The 8354-nt window shown below is 46.2% G+C and overlaps 1 pseudogene; it reads right to left on the minus strand.

Moving 5' to 3' along the window:
• Positions 1–1382: 1382 nt before the first annotated feature.
• Positions 1383–1434, minus strand: LOC121539786 (annotated as a pseudogene).
• Positions 1435–8354: the final 6920 nt, after the last annotated feature.

Below are 8354 nucleotides of genomic sequence, written 5' to 3' on the forward strand. Positions count from 1 at the left end.
AAGTGGAACAAAGAATAGAGCACCCTGCTGCCGCCGAGCTAAACCAGTTAAGGCATCTGCTGAACATAGTCTGCTCAAAAAAACGTTAATTCCTCCTTTGTTATTATCAGAAATAGAATGATTAGAAATACAACATATTATCATTGAGTTCAGTTTTAGATAAGCTACCTAGGAAAGGGTTAAAGTTAGCTCATATAAATATACACTGAGTGTACCAGACATTAGGAACACCTACCTAATATTGAGTTGCATCCCCTTTTGCCCTCAAACATCCTAAATTCGTCGGGGCATGGACTCTACAAGGTGTCGAAAGCGTTCCACAAGGATGCTGGCCCATGTTGACTCCAATGCTATCCACAGTTGTGTCAAGTTGGCTGGATGTCCTTTGGGTGGTGGACATTCTTGATACACAGGGGAAACTGTTGAGTGTGAAAAACCCAGAAGCGTTGCAGTTCTTGACACACTCAAACCGGTGCGCCTGGCACCTACTACCATACCCCGTTCAAAAGGCACTTCAATCTTTTGTCTTGCCCATTCACCCTCTGAATGGCACACATACACAATCCGTCTCAATTGTCTCAAAGCTTAAAAATCCTTCTTTAACCCGTCTCCTCCCCTTCATCTACACTGATCTGAAGTGGATTCAACAAGTGACATCAATAAGGGATCATAGCTTTTACCTGGATTCACCTGGTCAGTCTATGTCATGGAAAGAGCAGGTGTACCTAATGTTTTGTACACTCAGTGTCTGTAGCCTCAGAAACGAAGTTCATGAGATTAGTAATTAGTCATTTGCTCATCTTAGATAATATTAATATATTAGCCATTTCTGAGACTCACTTAGACAGCACCTTTGATGATATAGCAGTAGAAATAGAAGGATATAACATCTATAGAAAAGACAGGAATGTCCACGGGGGAAGTGTTGCTCTACATATTCAGAGCCATAGTCCTGTAAAGCTCAGAGAGGATCTCATATCAAATGAAGTAGAAGTGCTGTGGTTGCACCCACATGAAAAAAAATACTATAGTGTATACTGTAGTAGGAATACTATATTGTTCACTGTAGTGTTTTTGCGGACTACACTGCAAAAACACTACAGTGAATTCTTTTTTTAACATTTTAGTCATTTTTAGCAGACGCTCTTATCCAGAGCGACTTACAGTTAGTGAGTGCATACATACAGTGCATGCTGTAGTATTTACTGCAGTATACGGTATTATTTACAGTTTACTATAGTATAAATACTGAAGTAAAAAAATACTGTAGTGCTTTACAGACTGTAGTACGATATACTGTAGTATTTAATGTAGTGTTTTTGTGAACATTACTGTAGTATTTACTAAAGTGTTTTTGTTTTATTATCTTTGACATAGAAGTGGGGGGTTTCCTTGAGGAAACCTACTGGAGAAATACTAAAAGAGCAAATGTTCCATAACCCGTACGTAGGGAGGACGGCGTTCTGAACAGAGAGTTCAGAACTTCTGCTCTTTTCTATATCCATAGGAAACACAATATGTGGTCTATACTTGACATGTAGGTTTCTCACGTATGGTTGGCACAAATTGGGATATGGGTGAGGGGAATGGGCAGAGTATATGTGTCACACTCTGGCTCCGGGACTTTGTATTTGAGCCAGGGTGTATTCGTTTTGTTGGGTATTTGGGTGTGCTTGGTTTTGGTTGTTCTTGTTAGTCATATGACTCCCAATCGGAGGTAACGAGTGTCAGCTGTCGGCTCGTTATCTCTGATTGGGAGCCATATTTAAACTGTGTGTTTTCACCTTGTGTTTGTGGGTTTTTGTTCCATGTTCAGTCATTGTCACTGTTGGACTTCACTATCGTCATTTTGTTTTGTTGTTTCGTGGTTGCTTTAGTATAATAAAGTCAACATGTTCGCTCAACACGCTGCGCCTTGGTCCGCTTCCTTAGACGATCGTGACAGAAAAACCCACCAATCTAGGACCAAGCGGCGTGTCAAGCGGCAACAGGACCCACATACACAGGATTCATGGACGCCTATAAAGGATTCATGGACATGGGAGGAGATACTGGATGGAAAGGGTCCTTGGGCACAACCGGGAGAATATCGCCGTCCTCGTGAAGAGCTGGAGGCAGCTAAAGCCGAGAGGAGGCGATATGAGGAGGCAGCACGGAGGCAAGACTGGAAGCCCGAGAGTACTACCCAAAAATTTCTTGGGGGGGGCTTAAAGGGAGTGTGGCGAAGTCAGGTAGGAGACCTGCGCCTACTCCCTGTACTTACCGTGGAGAGCGAGAGTACGGGCAGACACCGTGTTACGCAGTAGAGCGCATGGTGTCTCCTGTACGCGTGCATAGCCCGGTTCGGTACATTCCAGCTCCACGTATCGGCCGGGCTAGATTGAGCGTTGAGCCGGATGTCGTGAAGCCGGCCCCACGCATCCGGCCACCAGTGCGTCTCCTCGGGCCGGCTTACATGGCACCAGCCTTACGCATGGTGTCCCCGGTTCGCCTACATAGCCCGGGTGCGGGTTATTCCACCTCCCCGTACTGGTCGGGCGACGGGGAGCATACAACCAGGTAAGGTTGGGCAGGCTCAGTGCTCAAGGGAGCCAGTAAGCCTGCACGGTCCGGTATTTCCGGGCGCCACCTCCCCGCTCCAGCCCAGTACCACCAGTGCCTACACCACGCACCAAGCCTCCTGTGTGTCCCCAGAGTCCTGTGCGTCCTGTTCCTGCTCCCCGCACTAGCCCTGAGATGCGTGTCCTCAGCCCGGTACCTCCAGTTCCGGCACCACGCATCCGGCCACCAGTGCGTCTCAGCCGGCCAGAGTCTGCCGTCTGCCCAACGGCGCCTGAACTGCCCGTCTGCCCAACGGCGCCTGAACTGCCCGTCTGCCCAACGGCGCCTGAACTGCCCGTCTGCCAAGCGCTGCATAAGCCGCCCGTCTGTACTGAGCCTGCAAAGCCGCCCGTCTGCCATGAGCCTTCAGAGCCGTCCCGCTAGACCGGAGCCGCTAGAGCCTTCCGCCAGACAGGAGCCGCTAGGAGCCTTCCGCCAGACAGGAGCAGCTGAAGCCTTCCGCCAGACAGGAGCAGCCAGAGCCTTCCGCCAGACAGGATCAGCCAGAGCCTTCCGCCAGACAGGATCAGCCAGAGCCTTCCGCCAGACAGGATCAGCCAGAGCCTTCCGCCAGACAGGATCAGCCAGAGCCTTCCGCCAGACAGGATCAGCCAGAGCCTTCCGCCAGCCATGAGCAGCCAGATCCGTCAGCCAGCCATGAGCAGCCAGATCCGTCAGCCAGCCATGAGCAGCCAGATCCGTCAGCCATCCATGAGCAGCCAGATCCGTCAGCCAGCCATGAGCAGCCAGATTCGTCAGCCAGCCATGAGCAGCCAGATCCGTCAGCCAGCCATGAGCAGCCAGATCCGTCAGCCAGCCATGAGCCGTCCAGCCAGGATCCGCCAGAGCCGTCCAGCCAGGATCCGCCAGCCAGCCAGGATCCGCCAGAGCCAGCCAGCCAGGATCCGCCATTCAGTCCGGTGCTGCCCCTTAGTCCGGTGCTGCCCCTTAGTCCGGTGCTGCCTCTTAGTCCGGTGCTGCCCCTTAATCCAGTGGGGTTAAATTGGAGGGTGGTCATTGGGAGGAGGCTACGTAAGCGGGTAGTGACTATGGTGGGGTGGGGACCACGACCTGTGCCAGAGCCGCCACCGTGGACAGACGCCCTCCCAGACCCTCCCCTAGACTTTATGCTGGTGCGCCCGGAGTTCGCACCTTAAGGGGGGGGTTATGTCACACTCTGGCTCCGGGACTTTGTATTTGAGCCAGGGTGTATTCGTTTTGTTGGGTATTTGGGTGTGCTTGGTTTTGGTTGTTCTTGTTAGTCATATGACTCCCAATCGGAGGTAACGAGTGTCAGCTGTCGGCTCGTTATCTCTGATTGGGAGCCATATTTAAACTGTGTGTTTTCACCTTGTGTTTGTGGGTTTTTGTTCCATGTTCAGTCATTGTCACTGTTGGACTTCACTATCGTCATTTTGTTTTGTTGTTTCGTGGTTGCTTTAGTATAATAAAGTCAACATGTTCGCTCAACACGCTGCGCCTTGGTCCGCTTCCTTAGACGATCGTGACAATATGCAAATTAAATACTGTAGTATTTACTATAGTTAAAAAATGTAGTGTTTTTGCAGACATTTCTGTAGTATTTACTACAGTGTTTTTTTGGTAAATAATACTGTAGTATTTACTATAGTCTTCTACAGTATACTACAATTATATACAAAGTACTACACATGATCAAGGGATACTACAGTGTGTAGTATAGTATTCTACAGTATACTTAAGTTTACAACATAATTCTATAGTAAGTACTGTAGTATTCTATAGTAAACTGTAGTACTTTATGTGGGCAGGTTCGCCTCTTCTTTTAGGGAGCTGCTATAGGCCACTAAGTGCAAACTGTCAGTATCTGGAGAATATGTGTGTGATGTTAGATAAGATATCTGATGCTAACAGATAATTTTATTGGTGACCTGAACATTGTTATCATCTATACTGAAAAAATATACACTGCTCAAAAAAATAAAGGGAACACTTAAACAACACAATGTAACTCCAAGTCAATCACACTTCTGTGAAATCAAACTGTCCACTTAGGAAGCAACACTGATTGACAATACATGTCACATGCTGTTGTGCAAATGGAATAGACAACAGGTGGAAATTATAGGCAATTAGCAAGACACCCCAAATAAAGGACTGGTTTTGCAGGTGGTGACCACAGACCACTTCTCAGTTCCTATGCATCCTGGCTGATGTTTTGGTCACTTTTGAATACTGGCGGTTCTTTCACTCTAGTGGTAGCATGAGACGGAGTCTACAACCCACACAAGTGGCTCAGGTAGTGCAGCTCATCCAGGATGGCACATCAATGTGAGCTGTGGCAAGAAGGTTTGCTGTGTCTGTCAGCGTAGTGTCCAGAGCATGGAGGCGCTACCAGGAGACAAGCCTGTACATCAGGAGACGTGGAGGAGGTCGTAGGAGGGCAACAACCCAGCAGCAGGACTGCTACCTCCGCCTTTGTGCAAGGAGGAGCAGGAGGAGCACTGCCAGAGCCCTGCAAAATGACCTCCAGCAGGCCACAAATGTGCATGTGTCTGCTCAAACGGTCAGAAACAGACTCCATGAGGGTGGTATGAGGGCCCGACGTCCACAGATGGGGGTTGTGCTTACAGCCCAACACCGTGCAGGACGTTTGGCATTTGCCAGAGAACACCAAGATTGGCAAATTCGCCACTGGCGCCCTGTGCTCTTCACAGATAATAATATAAATAATAATATATGCCATTTAGCAGACGCTTTTATCCAAAGCGACTTACAGTCATGTGTGCATACATTTTAAGTATGGGTAGTCCCGGGGATCGAACCCACTACCCTGGCGTTACAAGCGCCATGCTCTACCAATTGAGCTACAGAGGACCACAATGAAAGCAGGTTCACACTGAGCACATGTGACAGACGTGACAGAGTCTGGAGACGCCGTGGAGAACGTTCTGCTGCCTGCAACATCCTCCAGCATGACCGGTTTGGCGGTTGGTCAGTCATGGTGTGGGGTGGCATTTCTTTGGGGGGCCGCACAGCCCTCCATGTGCTCGCCAGAGGTAGCCTGACTGCCATTAGGTACCGAGATGAGATCCTCAGACCCCTTGTGAGACCATATGCTGGTGCGGTTGGCCCTGGGTTCCTCCTAATGCAAGACAATGCTAGACCTCATGTGGCTGGAGTGTGTCAGCAGTTCCTGCAAGAGGAAGGCATTGATGCTATGGACTGGCCCGCCCGTTCCCCAGACCTGAATCCAATTGAGCACATCTGGGACATCATGTCTCGCTCCATCCACCAACGCCACGTTGCACCACAGACTGTCCAGGAGTTGGCGGATGCTTTAGTCCAGGTCTGGGAGGAGATCCCTCAGGAGACCATCCGCCACCTCATCAGGAGCATGCCCAGTCGTTGTAGGGAGGTTATACAGGCACGTGGAGGCCACACACACTACTGAGCCTCATTTTGACTTGTTTTAAGAACATTACATCAAAGTTGGATCAGCCTGTTGTGTGGTTTTCCACTTTAATTTTGAGGGTGACTCCAAATCCAGACCTCCATGGGTTGATACATTTGATTTCCATTGATAATTTTTGTGTGATTTTGTTGTCAGCACATTCAACTATGTAAAGAAAAAAGTATTTAATAAGATTATTTCATTCATTCAGATCTAGGATGTGTTATTTTAGTGTTCCCTTTATTTTTTTGAGCAGTGTATAAACGCAACATGTAAAGCGTTGGTCCCATGTTTCATGAGCTGAAATAAAAGATCCCATCATTTTTCCAGAAGCTTATTTCTCTCAAATGTTGTGCACATGTTTGTTTACATCCCTGTTAGTGAGCATTTCTCCTTTGCCAAGATAATCCATCCACCTGACAGGTGTGGCATATCAATAAACTGATTAAACAGCATGATCATTAAACAGGTGCTGGGGACAATAAAAGGCCACTCTAAAATGTGCATTAATGTCATACAACACAATGCCACAGATGTCCCAATCTTTGAGGGAGCGTGCAATTGGCATGCTGACTGCAGGAATGTCCAACGGAGAATTGAATGTTAATTTCTCCACCATAAGCCACGGCCAACATCGTTTTAGAGAATTTGGCAGTACATCCGACCGGCCTCACAACCGCAGACCACATGTAACCACGCCAGCCCAGGACCTCCAAATCAGGTATTTCTGTCTGTAATAAAGCCCTTTTGTGGGGAAAAACTGATTCTGATTGGCTGGGCCTGGCTCCCCAGTGGGTGGGCCTGGCTCCCAAGTGGGTGGGCCTATGCCCTCCCAAGCCCACCCATTGCTGCGCCACTGCCCAGTCATATGAAATCCATAGATTATGGCCTAATAAATTTATTTAAATTGATTGTTTTCCTTATATGAACTGTAACTCAGTAAAATCTTTGAAATTGTTGCATGTTGCGTTTATATTTTTGTTCAGCATAGTTGTCCTCTCAAGAGGAAGCTTCTTACTGTTACTAATGTCTGTAACATGACCCAGGTTATCACTCAACCAACTAGAGTGTATACCAATAGTGTTGGATTTGTGAAATCCACTTGTATTGATCATATCTTCACTAATGCTGCAGAGCTTTGCTCCAAATAAATATAAATTCCCATTGCCTGTAGTGACCATAACATTGTGGCAATAACAAGCAAAGCCAAAGTACCAAAGGCAGGGCCTGAAGTTATTTATAAGAGATCATACAAAATATATTCTCAGGAAAACGCTCCCCATCCAAGCTGACAGATCTTGAGAGGATCTGCTGAGAAGAATGGGAGAAACTCCCCAAATACAGGTGTGCCAAGCATGTAGCGTCATACTCAAGAAGACTCAAGGCTGTAATTGCTGCCAAAGGTGCTTCAACAAAGTAATGAGTAAAGGGCCGGAATACTTATGTGATATTTCAATTTGTACTTTTTAAAATAAATTATATGATTTCTTTTTCAAAAAACTGTTTTTGCTTTGTCATTATGGGCTATTGTGTGTAGATTGATGAGGGGGAAAAACGATTTAATCAATTTTAGAATAAGGCTGTAACACTAACAAAATGTGGAAAAAGTCAAGGGGTCTGAATACTTTCTGAAGCCACTGTATATACTCCACCAGACACGCCACTATGGGTTTCTTCACTGTCCCCAAACCAAAAACAGATTTAATGTATTGCTCAGTTATGTATAGAGCCATGTCATCCTGGAATGCTCTGCCACCAGAGGTTACTCAGGCAAAAAGCAAGTTTAGCTTTACAGAACGGATTATAAAAAACATATTGTATCACAGCATCTCTCCTCTTTCTAAAGATCTAATGTAACTGTACTGTATATATGAATATTAATATATGAATAATGTGTAAATAGTATTTCTGTTGTCTCTGTGTTTTTCCAACATATAACTCTTATTTATTTTTTTGTTTTTTATTTAATGTAATATCTTGTTGTTCTTGTCTATTACTGTTCTGTACTTTGTCATTTACACTACCGGTCAAAAGTTTTAGAACACCTACTCATTCAAGGGTTTTTCTTTATTTTTACTATTTTCTATATTGTAGAATAATAGTGAAGACATCAAAACTATGAAATAACACATATGGAATCATGTAGTAACCAAAAGAAGTGTTAAACAAATTGCCTTGATGACAGCTTTGCACACTTTTGGCATTCTCTCAACCAGCTTCACCTGGAATGCTTTTCCAACAGTCTTGAAGGAGTTCCCACATATGCTGAGCACTTGTTGGCTGCTTTTCCTTCACTCTGCGGTCCGACTCATCCCAAACC

This window comes from Coregonus clupeaformis, chromosome 25 (genome assembly GCF_020615455.1).
Source record: "Coregonus clupeaformis isolate EN_2021a chromosome 25, ASM2061545v1, whole genome shotgun sequence".
NCBI classification, from domain to species: Eukaryota; Metazoa; Chordata; class Actinopteri; order Salmoniformes; family Salmonidae; genus Coregonus; species Coregonus clupeaformis.